Below are 7,824 nucleotides of genomic sequence, written 5' to 3'. Positions count from 1 at the left end.
GTGATGGAGGGATGAGATAGGACAGAAAAAATAAATATACATAGAAAAGAGACAAGGAAAATCATCATTTTAAAATTGCACTTTTACGAGACTCCTCTGCAGGACACGAGGCTTCAGGACACGAGGCCCGCGGTGTCCTCCGCGTCCACCCGCCCGGGCTCCTTTGTGGTTTTCTTCAGGCCCGCTATGCCCAAGTCTCGTAAAGATGCTGTATAAGTTAATTTGGTTGATAAAGGGCAGAAACCAGAATTTAATATCAAAAATCAGATTCAGAGAGTTGAAAAAATGTTTGGGCAGAACATCTTACATCATCTGTCGAAAACAAACTAAAACAATAGACTGGGGGTGTACCCTGCCAGACAGCTGGGTGCACTTCCATCCGTGTACTGTGGTGGGCACCACTTTCTCCTATAGAAAACCAAGCCTGATCGTCTAGTAGGTTCACAGAGTCCACAGAATTCCACAGCCAAAAACAAACATTCCCAACTGCACACGCTAATGCCTCTCCTTCTTGAAAGCCCATTTTCTATTTCTTCGAATGTGGTTTTAAAATTCTGCCTAATAAATCCATCTCTGCTCTTAAAAAACAAACATTTTCTTTTTCTTCCTTTTTGTTTCTTTGTTTGTACCAGGAATCAAACTCAGGACCTTGCGCCTGCCGGGCAGGCACCTTACCACTGAGCTATACCCCTGGCACCATTTTCTTCTCCTCCGGAGGCAGGTCTCATTGTGTAGTCCAGGCTGGTCTTGTTCTCAGTCATGTAGCCCGGGCTGTCCTCAGCTTGCAGTGTGCACGACATCTGGCCAAAACTCTAAACAAACCGAACAAAAAGCCTAATTTTACCTTGTATTTCTTTACTTAGCCTAATAGTTTTGACTTCTTTCTAGATTACTTATTTCATTGTCCACTGACTGTAAGGTTTTGAAGGTTTTTTCCAGGTCTGGGTCTTGACATAATTGGATTTAATCTCCCATTCTGCTGGTGTTTGCTTTAAGGTTTACATCTTTATGTTCTTCTGTTTTCAGTTATTACCTTCTTTTGCATTAATATACAGCTTCTAGTGTAACATTGTAGCTCTCTTCATAATTGTTTAATTATATTATTTTAAAGATTATTTTCCTGAAACTTGCTGCAGGACTGTCAGCATATCTGAATTCTTCAGAATCCAGTTCAGATGTCTCTGACCCTAATCCTGATAAGATATACCCCCTTTTCACTTACGCAGCCCCATCTCCTCCTTGGTTTTTGTAATTGTTATTTAAGATACCATACCTGCTATAAGCCTAGCAATTCACTTTTGTAATTACTTTTATTTAATCTAATGTCTTTTAAGGGAATTTAAGAGGAAATAGGTTAATAGAGATTGTTACATTCATCGTCTAATTGGCATTTTTGGCTCTCTGGATTTGAGTCACCCTTTGGTATCATTTCTTCATCGCAGTGTGCCTTTGCTCCCGTTGCTTCCTCTGTGCTGGTATTTCCCAGGTAGATTACATTTCTATATGTTAGAGAGCCTGCAATACAAATATATACGTACATTTTATATAATTTCATTTTAAGCAAGACAGAAAGAAGAAATAAGCAATTATACTGTCTTTTATAATTGCAAGCTTAGTTTTATCAATAGTTTATGTGTGTGCATGTATATTATTGTCTGATATTGCTTGTTTTCAGCTCCAAGAACTTTCTCTCATATTTCTCGCAGGGCATATCTGCCCGCAACGAATTCTTTCTGTTTTTATTTGCCCTTGTCTGCACTTTACCTTCACTTGTGTTTTGCTAAATGTAAGAATCTTGGCTCACAATGTTCGGTTGTCGTTTCTTTCTTTTAGCTCTTTAAATACATCAGCTGCTGCCTCTGATCTTCATTGTCGCTAATGAGAAATCGCCAGTTAATAGTATTTTTGGTTTCCCTCACCTGTGAAGAGCACTTTTTCTCTTACAGCTTCCAAGATTTCCTCTTTATTTTTGGTTTTGAACATTTTTTGCTTTGCTATGTCTGGGTGTGGATCTCTGTAATTTTTCCTAATTGGAGTTTGTCGGACTTTTTGGGTGTATAAATGAGATAAACTCTACATCCATTAGGTAAACTAGCGTTTATAAACTTCTCAGAGGCTGTTTCTTTTGCTTCACGACTTTCCCCCTCTGTTTCGCTAGGTCTCTATTGATCTATCTTTAAGTTATCGCATTCTTTCTTCTCCCACCTCAAATATACTGTTAATGAATTTTAGTGAAATTTTTGTTTCAAACCCCCCTCTCGACTCCAGAAGTTTAGTTCTGTTGTTGTGTAATTGCTGTCTCCTTGTTATAGTCTCAATTCGATGAGTCACTGCCTTCATATCTCCCTTGAATTTCCCTAAACATAGCTGCCTTTTCCTCTTTGAACCTGTCAGTCAGATTGTTCTAAAGTTTTTGTCTTCCAAGTCCATTATCCACACCTTCTCATGGGTAATTTCTATTGCTTGCTTTAAAATAAAAAGTAGGTGTGAGTTGTATTGTTTTATGTTTTATACGTTTTTGTTAAGAAGCCAATCTATCAGTTACTGTGTTATTGCAAGTTTGGACCCTGATACCCCTCTATAACTTATCTTCATTAGTTTGTTTATATGCTTACTGATGTGGATGGAATTCAGTGAAGTCTGTTTTCTCCAAAGTGGACATATTATTGCTTATATTTTTTCCTCATTAAAAAAATTTTAAGACTCCCTTCCTAGGGGTCATTCCTGATCAGCACAAATGAGTGGAAAGCCACTCAGTGAACAGAGGTTATGCTTAAACCACTGAGCTGGTAAGGTTTTCTCTTTTGGACTTTGAATCTGCATCTAATTTGGAAAAACATCAAGGTTACAGTTTTGTCCCCTACTCAGCCAGAAACTGGTAGCCAGAAGGCCTTTTTCTGGGCTCTTCAGAAAGTCCAGCACTGAGTGTGTACCTGGCTCTTGTGAACACCTGAATGACTGATTTTAGCAGATCTGACTTTTAAATTTTAGCTGATACATAATGACTGTACATATTTGTGACATGTAGTGTAATGTTCTGATCCATGAGGGACTCTGACAATCTCTTTCCCATCAAACTCCTAGATATTCTGCCTCTGCTGGTCTCATGCCCACTTGTTGGCTTTTAACTGGTTGCCCGATCATTTTCCATAGTGCCCTCTGGCATAGATTTTCCCACAGTCTGATCCAAATAGCGTTAGGCCTCTTGGCAGGGACAGAACATTTCCAGGTTTTGAGGCTTGCTCTGTCCTCTCCTGGGGATGACATTCTTGCTAAAAAGCAGGCCGTATGGCTGGGGAGATGAGGAACTTATAATTTTCAGTGTACAGCCTGGGTCATGTGCTGCAGGGCTGGGAGGAGGCTGGGAACTGCTGCTCAGGGTCTAGTGCTGGTCTTCCCAAGCACAGTGGTGGGCTTCGTCAACATCCCTCGGAATAGCTCTCCTGCTGCAGGAATAGAGGGAGTTGGGTGCGGCTGCTACTCAGCTGCTCTTCCCTCCAGAACATGGCCTCCAGCACTGAGCTGCTGGGGCTGAGGACTAAGCTCCCCTGCAAAGCAGGTGGTGGGGCTGGGCTGGGTGCTGCCTCCCTTCCACCTGCCTCGAGCTGTAAATTTGGCCAGCAAGAGCTGTGGGCAGCGGGACCTGCCGCTGCAGCTGGTGAGCGACACCTGCGCTGGGCAGCTGAGTCAGGATCCATCTCTGCAAAGAATCCAGCTGGGGGAGGCACAGCCCACAGCCATTCCCACTTGCTGCTCAACAGTTCTCAATTTGCAGTAGTTTTTGATCGTCTTCCAGAATGTGAATGTTGTCTTCAATAACCTTGACTAGTTTGATAAATCTTTCTAGAAGAGGTTTCCTCACACTCCTCATGCCACATTCCAGAGGTTCAGCTTCCAGCTAGTTGCATTTTGTGAAGATTCAGTTCTTTATCACATAGTCTATTGGTCTGCCTTTCTCCTGAGGCTACAGGTCAGATAGTGCACATCTGGCCTATCTCTCTTTCCTGTCCTGTGTGCAAATTCACCTCTTCCAGCCCCAACCACAGTCTTCTTCACTATAACTCTATAAAAAGTGTTAGTGCACTTCCGTGAGAACATGGCGGACAGATAGCAGCAGCTACGGAGGCTCTCTGAAAGACCCAGCCTAGAATTCAGGAATGGTGCAGAGTAAGGAATCATAAGCAAGTGGAGATATGCCCTGCTGACCCAAGAATGAACTGGGCTGAGAGAAACTAACTGGGAATGCAATCCTGGTGCTATAACAGGAACAGATAAAGCCTCAGTGTGGAAGCTGGAACCTGCGACATTGGAAGCCGCGATTTGGGTTTCCCGCTGCTGCTGCTGCTGCGTCTACATCGGCTCAGCAGGGAGAGAGACGCATGGAAGCTCTGAGAACGGGAATCAGTGAATGGAGTTGAAAGCAGGACAGGCGGAGAGCTGTGCATTGACCTGCGGTGAGTGAGAGAAACTGGGACTCTTCCATGATCTAGGAGGCTCCAACAGAGGACATTCTGGGACCGGGCAGACTTGCTAGAACAGGGCGCTGTAGTGACTTCAGTCATATATCCCCCTCTCAAGTGGGACTGGTGAGCAGTGCCTAGCCTACGTGACGCTGCTGGCTGAGATCCAGTAGGCTAGCACAACCCAGGTCCCAGTGCCTGAAGGTGACCTGGAGGGGTGGGCCCCGCATAGGCTGCCTGGTCTGCAACTTCCTGGTGCGCTGCGGTGGATGGGAACACCTAGGTGGTGCAATTCAATCAGACTGTGGCCAACAGGGAAGGAAGCTGGGCCTCCTATATACGCTTGCATATATAAGGAATAAAGAATATGGGAAGAGGCAGCAACAAGAAAGGGTCCTCGGCTCCCAATCCTGAGAAAGAGGCAATAGCAGACACAGCACCAATAGATATAAAGCACTATCTCCAGAGCCTCATAGACAAGTTCAGGAATGAAGTTATTAATGACCTGAAGCTAGACATAAGCATAATAGTTAGAGAAATGCTAAGCCCCACCCAAGAAAAAACAGATGATGGAATGGAAGAACAGAAAAAGAGGGGAGAATTGTTTGATAGAGAAAATAGAGAAAGCATTGAATACGTGAAGCAGGTTCAAAGAGATTACCAGGAAACTAAAAACTATCGAAAACTGGCATAACAGCTTGAAAGAAACTATGGACAGATTATCTGAACTGGAGGGCAGATTTGTAATATGGGAGAATGAAATGAAAAACTTCTTAAAAATAACAAAGAAATAAACAGCAATAATACAAAGACTAGATGATAAGAGGATCTATAACTTAAGAATTAAGAACATAAAAGAAGAAGTAGGGACACAAACAAATGAACTACAAAAGCTACTCACAGAAATAATCCAGGAGAATTTTCCTAATTTATCAAAAGGTAAAGATACTCAGTTGTATGAAGCATAAAGGACCCCAGCCACTTACAACCCAAACAGAGCAACACCCCGGCATATAATAATTAAAATTACAGAAATCCAACACAAGAACAGAATATTAAAAGAGGTCAGAGACAAGAAACAAATCACTTACAAGGGAACACCCATCAGAATTACAGCAGATTTCTTGGCACAAACCATGAAATCATGAAGAGCATGGGGGGAAATAATTCAAGCTTTGAAAGGTAATAATCTCCAGTCAAGATTGATACTTCCTGCACAACTATCCCTGGAAATTGATGGAAAAACAAGGTACTTCCAGGATAAAGAGGAACTAGGAGAATATGCAACCACCAATTCAACTCTACAGAGAATACTGCAGGATATTCTAAAAAAGAAAAATACAAAGAATCCAGAAATAGTGGCAGAGAGGCCACAATGAATGGAGCAGAAAACAAAATGAAGAAGACAAACTGACAACTAATGACAGAAAAAGAGCTCAACAGAAATGAGGCAGAGAAGATTGGATGATAGGGACAGCTATTTTGGAGAAAATGACATCTTAAGAGGTAATACTGATTTAGTATCATCTTGTTTTGAAGTCTCATCAAGCTTTTGTTCTTCTGTCTCCATTGGTCTAAACAGGTTGTATCTTATTGGATTTTATTATGTATGATAGTATAAGCAAAAACTTTTATAGACAAGGAGATTATACATTGTTCATTTTCTGTTAGTTGATTCTAAATACCCTGTAATACTGTCATTCTCTTAAATGGCTTTACATTGTTTTGATATATTTGATGCTACAGTATACGAAGTTATACTCAAAGATTTCAAGGAAAGAGACAATATGGTAACTACTTTTATGTCAGGATTATCTTGTGGTGAAACACTATTTTGCTTAAATGGTTATGTTTTGATCTGCGCTGTTTTGCTGTTATGCCCTCTTTTATCTCAATCTCCATTTTATTATTTACTTTTTTATTTTTATTCTTTTAATTAAAGGAAAAATAAATTTAAAAATAGCAGGATATATTATAGTAACCCAGTTTGACTTTCCATTATCTTGATTTAAAGCCCTGTATTGCTCTCACCATCTTGTTTTGACTGATGTCCCTCTATTCTGTTTTGCTTGATAGTACCAGGTTCGAAAGTTTAGGCAACAGCTGTGAAGATAGTGGGATTCATTATGATGCCCATTCTGGTTGACTATTATCTACTTTTGAAGACCTTTAATGTCTCCAATGTTTTGGTTTTGCTGGTTTTGTTCTTTACTGTTTTGTTCAATTTTATTATAACTGATGATATAGGCAATTCTATTAGAGATAGCGGGAGGCATTATGGTAACCATTGTTGATCACCTTGTATTATGCTTTGACATTATCTATTATGTCCACCGTTTTGATTTGACTGACTCTGTTCTGTTGTCACATTTGGTTCTGCTCTCTTCCAAAAAACTAATAAGAACTGTGGGAGCAACAAAACCCAAAATGTGTAATTGTCATTGTACAAAAGAGAGGAAAAGAAAGTGCTCTAAACGATATAACTGCATGTATATTTAAGTGTATAAGATAGATAATGATATTACTGAATTTTGTTGGATCATTGAACAGAACTGTTTGCAGTCTCACTGTTGAGATGTCCACTTTATAAGCTTTCATTTTGTAACTTGAACAACTATTTCTAAGATGACAATATGTAATCCATTAACTAGGGATTTCCCACTGTTTATTTTTTCTTTAAATCTGTATTACTTGTACCCTTTCTCTGCATTTTTTCTTTTTCTCCTTAAATAAAATTTTTTTTAAAATGTTAGTGCACGGACAGGGGAGTAGCCAGACCCCTGCCTTTCCTTGTGAGTCAGCACCATTCATGGACTGTGGGGAGAGAGGAGGGCAAACTAGAGTTCTGTTTGTTCCTCCCATGGCACTCTCTAGCAGTTTGATAAACAGCTAAGCAGCCGCTGCTCAGCCTTGTACCCTGGGTGCATCCACGATGCACTGTGAGCAGCTGCTTTGGAATCCTGTCCTAAGAACTAGGTTTGGAGAGAGGAGGGCAGAAAGATGATAGGAGCTGGCCGTGAGGGGGTGTCAGGAGGGAGAGGCTACGGGAAACAGAGATGGGCACAGGAGACAGGGGTTCCATAATTTCTCCTGAATATGGCCGAAAATATTCTCAATTCTTTGATTAAATAAGTAAATTCAGATCAAAGATATCAAGTGTTTGCATTAAGCTCTACCACAGCACACAAAATCAACATTTAGAAACCCCGTATCTTTTCTGTATACCAATAACAAACTTTTTGAGAAAGAAATCAGGAAAATAATTCCATTTACAATCATTTTAAAACGTACATCTAGCAGTCAGCCAAACCAGGGAGGTGAAAAATCTCTACAATAAAAATTACAGGACACTGAAGACAGAAAT

This window comes from Cavia porcellus, unplaced genomic scaffold (assembly GCF_034190915.1).
Source record: "Cavia porcellus strain 051 isolate PalLab524CR breed Dunkin Hartley unplaced genomic scaffold, mCavPor4.1 scaffold_20, whole genome shotgun sequence".
NCBI lineage: Eukaryota > Metazoa > Chordata > Mammalia > Rodentia > Caviidae > Cavia > Cavia porcellus.
Note: the sequence above shows the minus strand (reverse complement) of the source record.